Below are 6,011 nucleotides of genomic sequence, written 5' to 3'. Positions count from 1 at the left end.
TGGGTTAAGCCTCTGCCTTCGGCTCAGGTCATGATCTCAGGGTCCTGGGATCGAGCCCCACATCGGGTTCTCTGCTCAGTGGAGAGCCTGCTTCCCCCTCTCTCTCTGTCTGCCTCTCTGCCTGCTGGTGATCTCTGTCTGTCAATTAAATAAATAAAATCTTAAAAAAAAAAAATCAGTCACAATAATCCTTAATATTCCTTACCCAAAGCCTAATCCAGAGCAGGACCCTAGAACTCTTGAATTCTATGAGGGATGAGAGGGGAAAGAGATGCAAAAGAGATGTTGAAGCTAGCAGAGATTGTTTCACTATGTTCAAGGAAAGAAGCATCTCCACAACATAAAAATGCAAGGTGAAGTAGCAAGTGCAGAATCTGCCCTGGTTATCCAGAAATTCTGGGTAAGATAATTAATGAAGACAGCACTACACAACAGATTTTCAATATAGTTGAAAAAGCCATTAATAAGAGGAAGATGTCATCTAGGATTTTCTTAGCTAGAAAGGAGAAATTTAATACCTGGCTTCAAAGGATAGGCTAACTTTCTAGAGGCTTCAATTTTTAGGTGAAGTTAATGCTCATATACCATTCCAAAAAACCTAGGGCCCTTCAGAATGATACTCAATAATTCCACTTATGTTCTAGAAATGGAACAACAAAGTCTGGATGACAGTACATCTATTTACAACACAGTTTACTAAATATATTAAGCTCACTGTTAAGAACTGCTTAGAAAAAAAAAAGAAGATTCTTTTCAAAAGATTACTGCTCATTGATAGTATACCTGGTCACACAAGATCACTGATGGAGATATACAAGACTAATGTTGTTTTAGTACCTACTAACACAATATTCATTCTGCAACCCAAGGAGCCAGGAGTCATTTTTGACTTGCTGTATTATTATTTAAGAAATGCATATCATAAAGCTCTAGCTGCTAGAAACAATTTCTCTGATGGGTTTAGGCAAAGTACATTTAAAACCTTGTGGAAAGGATTCACCATTAAAATGTCATGTGGTTCATGTGCAGAGATGTAAATATCAACATTAACAAGAGCTTGGAAAAAGTTGATTCCCACCTACATGGGTGGCTTTGAGTGGTTCAAGACTTGCATAGAGGAAGTAACCACTGATGTAATGGAAATAGCAAGAAGCTAGAATTAGAAGTGGAGCATAAAGATGAAATTGCTGCAATTTCATGATAAACCTTGAAAAAATGAGGAGTTACTTCTTATGGATGAGCAAAGAAAACAGTTTCTTGTGATAGAATCTATACCTAATGAAGATGCAGTGAAGAATGTTGAAATGTTGACAAGGATTTAGAATACTTCATAAACTTAATTGATAAAGCAGTGGCAGGGTTTGAGAGGAAGGATTCTAGTTTTTTTTAAAAAAAAAAGATCTGTTGTAGATAAATTGCTATCAAACAGTACTATATGCTACAGAGAATTGTTTGTAAAATAATCAATGGATGTGGCAAACTTCATTGTTGTCTTAAGGAATTGCTTCATCTATCCCCAAGTTCAGCAGTCACTGTCACCATCACCATCAGGGCAAGACCTTCCACTATCAAAAAGTCTATGACCCTGGGCACCTGGATGGTTTAGTCAGTTAAGCGTCTGCCTTCAGCTCCAGTCATGATTCTGGGGTCCTGGGATCAAACCCCACACTGGGTTCCCTGCTCAGCCCGCATTGGATTCCCTGCTCAGTGGGCAGCCTGCTTCTCCCTCTGCCTTTACTGTTCCCACCTCTCATTTTATCAAATAAATAGATAAAATCTTAAAAAAATAGATTATGACTCAATGAAAGCTCATATGATGGTTAGCACTTTTAATAAGAAATTATTTTAATTAAGAAATGCACATTATTTATTTAGACATAATGCTATACATGCTGAATAGATTACAGTACTATATAAACATAACTTTTATATGTGCAGGGAAACCAAAAAATATTTTTTTTTTCATTTGACTCACTTTCTTATATTTGCTTTATTAGAGTGGTCAGGAACTAATCCCACAATATCTCCAAAGTATGTGTGTATGTCACTCAAAAATATGTCCTTTTGGCATAAAGATTATGCTGAATAGATTATTTTAAGAAAGAGCAGACACACAAAAAATTCTGAAGATAACCCATGATTTCTTTATTTGAGGGAAATTTTTATTTATAAGGGAAATCTCCACTTGTGAAGGTGTCTCTCTCGGTACCAGGTGGATGAGAATGACTTCATCATAAGAAATTTATCAATGGAGAAGACACTTGACAAATCTATCAAATTGTTTACCACACTTTGCCCTATCACCTTCCCACAAATAGCCTTACCCACCCAGGAGCCCCAAATCTCTTTTCTTTAGTTGACAATAATATATAAGCCTAAGATCTAAACACCCTTTAGAATTACAAATCTCTGAGTTTCTCTCATGCATGTATAAGATATACATGTTAACTCACTTGTTTGTTTTTCTCTTTTAATCTCTTGTAGCAGAGACCCAGTTAAGAACCTAGAAGGATAAAAGCAAAATTTTCTTTTTTTTTTCTTTTTTCCCTTTACAACATCCAATTACTTCGAGAAAGGTCTGTTTTCTTTCACATTGTTAAACGAAATTCAACTGAGTAAATTTGAAGATTTAATTGACTGTATTCAACAATTCACAAATAAAAGAATATCCAGTCTAGGAAGTAGAAAGAAGCTCCAAGAACCTGTACAAAATATGTTTTTAAAGCAGAAGGTGGGTGGAGCAGGGAGTCATAAAGAAAGGATTATATCAAGTAAGGTCAACTTCTTTGGGGGAAGGGATGTCTATCAGACAGATTACCCCACCAGTGCAGATCAGATAATTTCAGAAAAAAGCCAAATCCTTAGGAATGGCTGAAATTGGGCACATGGGTGGCTCAACTGTTAAGCAGCTGCCTTCAGCTCAACTCATGATCCCAGTGTCCTGGGATAGAGTCCTGCATTGGGCTTCCTGCTTAGGGGGAAGCCTGCTTCTCCCTCTCTCACTCCCCCTGCTTGTGTTCCCCATCCCCTTGTGTTTGTATCTGTAAAATAAATAAATAAAATCTTAAAAAAAAACAAAAAAACAAAAAAACAAACGGAATGGCTGACATTGCAGCCAAGCCTTGGTTTGCTGAGGTCAGGGCAAGAGGTTCTATTCTCAACCTGTTGTTTCTTTTTTGACGAGGTACTCCGAGTTGCTTCCTTTCTTTCCAAAGTTTTATTTTTTATGTATTCCTAAGTTGCTCAAATAGCAACGATTGACTAATTTCAATAGAACAATGTACACATTATTTACATAGAGAAAGGCACCTCATATGAACAGACTCATGGACCTTAACAATTTTATGTCATTCTTAATTGACTGGTAGGAAAGCCACACATTCCTCAAAGTTCTCTTGCTATGACATCTTTCCTTAATTTCTAATAAACATTTTTTGTTAATTTATTAGAGTTCTTGATAAGCATTTCAGAATTTTATAAGCTAGTTATGATTTACTTCTCTAGAACACATTTATTGGGTGGGAATGAGAGAATACAATGTTTTTTACTTTCTAAAATTCAAAAAGGCAAAACTACAAGGTGTGCTTTCTCAGGATCTTGACAGTTCTTGTAAACTGTAGAAACTGTTTTTTTTTTTTTCTTTTGTTACTTACTTCATAAGAACTCAAATACTTAGATTGTCAATAACAGTCTTAAAAAAAGAAAAAGCAATAGACTGATGCTAACATTAAGTGGAAATGATGACATATATTTGAAATATGTCATAAATAAATCAATCTTTCCCACACATAGAATAAACAAAGATGAATGAAGGAGCAGAAATTATGGAGAATTATCAGAGATTACTATAAATAAGAAAAACGGTAAAGTGGGCATTTGATGACCGCATTACACAGTGAGAGAGAAAATATTCCTCTCTTCTGGAGTTTTACTGGGAAATTTATCAGTGACCTTCAAAAATCCTTTCAGATATCATGTAGATTGAATTTATATGAATGCCAAGAACTACAGATTTTATGGCCATCTAAGAATGTCACTTCTGATTCTCTCTTTCCTAAGAAGGGCACATGAAGAGATGAGCACTGGGTGTTATATGCAACTGATGAATTACTGAACTCTACATCTGAAACGAATGATGTTTTATATTTTGGCTAATTGAATTAATTTTAAAAAAGAAAAGAGAAAGATTCTCTCATTCTCCCTCTAATCTGCTTCTACTCTCCTTCTCTCTCCAAGAAAAATAAAATTAAAAAGCAATTACCTATTATAAATAAATAAATAATTAATAAATGGTATACGTATTCTTCACTAAATTCCAACTTAGAAAAATATTTTTATTTTATGTAATAATGGTGAATTAAAACTCAGTAAATCTGTTTCCTTGACTATTAAAATTAGTTGATAATACTAGAATTAGACTTCAAACTAAAAATTAACAGTATATTTAAAAGAACACTGTAAATTAAAAAGCATGTTACTGCTTAGTTATTTAATAATTTAGGAGAGGAAAGTAATTTTCTCTCTATCCTTCTGAATGCTTGGCTGAGATTCTTGTAATGAAAGATTAGCAAGAGAAAGAGAGGTTTGTTAACATGTATATCTCATGTATACATGGTAAATACCCACAGAAAAATGTGTAACTCTCTGAGATTTTCTAAACCACCAGCTTAAATACCATATTCAAGAGAGCAAGTGGTGGCTCAGGTGGGACAGTTGCCAGGGATTCTGGGGCATGAGGATGGAGCAGGTATCCTGGCTGTTCTCCTGGACCCTGAGCACAGTCCCCTGGCTCTCCTACCTCTTTAAGTGGAGAAATGTCTGACAGACCCAGATCATGGAAGAGAAAGTGCTAGCGATTATGATTTGATTAAATCTAGGACCCAGAGAAGCCTAATACTTTAGAAGAACTCGAAGTGGTATTGGAAAGAAGTATGGAGTTTCAGGAATTGACTATTTGGCTATTACCAGGTTCAGGTCAATAGTACCTCATGCAATTGGCAACCCTTAGTAGACTGTGCTTAAGAGTAAAACCTCAGTGGTTTTTACCATTTAAAGATAAGTTGGGGGGCACCTGGGTGGCTCAATTGGTTAAACCACTGCCTTCGGCTCAGGTCATGATCCGGGAGTCTTGGGATCAAGCACACATCAGGCTCCCTGCTAAGTAGGGAGTCTGCTTCTCTCTCTGACTCTCCCCTCTCATGTTCTCTCTCATTCTCTCTCTCTCTCAAATAAATAAATAAAAATATTTTTTAAAAAGTTTAAAAAGAAGCTAAGTTGGAAATCTGCATTTCTGAAAGAATCCACTTAGCAGAGGAAGACATCAACAGGTAGATAAATGACAAGAGTGGCACTGCAATGGAAAACCCCAGTATATGAGAAATCATGGACTAGCGTATCCTTGAACATAATAGCTCTATTAAGAGCCACTTAACTTTAATTGTTTGATATATTTGTTTAAATTCTTTGTAAAATATAAGACTCATGTTTAATACATAGATGATTTGTATCTCAAAGCATTTTCTTAACAGATGATTTCCAAGCAAGATTTAATTATAGGTATTACCTGTTTGGTTCCGTTATAACAATCTCAGGATTTGTAACACTTAAATTACCAGACAGAAAAATATTTTCTAGTTATTATGTGTCAGATGAGTTGTTATTTTTCTGACACATCTTCTGATACAATTACTTTCCATGTCAAATATTTACTGTGCTCAAATGTATTCAGTTTAAATCATTACTCTGTAAGCAAGAGATGATTCCTATAATAAATGCATACATACATACCATATTCAGCTAAAGACAAAAGAGAAAAGGATGTCCTTATCAGAAAATGTAAGGTAAAAAACAGCAAGTTTGGCTATGCAGACTTTTCTATGCCTTTTCTATTGATAATGGTCTCATGTGATTTAGAACCATCTTTCCCCTCCTGTTACAGATAGGAAGACATGTTTACAAAGACACATCCTCTATAAATATAAATTTTCTGTATACAAGGGATGATGATGTCC

The 6,011-nt window shown here is 35.3% G+C and overlaps 1 pseudogene; it reads left to right on the top strand.

Moving 5' to 3' along the window:
* Positions 1 to 4,738: 4,738 nt before the first annotated feature.
* Positions 4,739 to 5,391, top strand: LOC123394192 (annotated as a pseudogene).
* Positions 5,392 to 6,011: the final 620 nt, after the last annotated feature.

This window comes from Mustela putorius, unplaced genomic scaffold (genome assembly GCF_011764305.1).
Source record: "Mustela putorius furo isolate JIRA1106 unplaced genomic scaffold, ASM1176430v1.1 tig00001826_pilon_pilon_pilon, whole genome shotgun sequence".
In the NCBI taxonomy this organism is placed as follows: Eukaryota; Metazoa; Chordata; class Mammalia; order Carnivora; family Mustelidae; genus Mustela; species Mustela putorius.
Note: the sequence above shows the minus strand (reverse complement) of the source record. Positions and strands in the feature narration are given on the sequence as shown.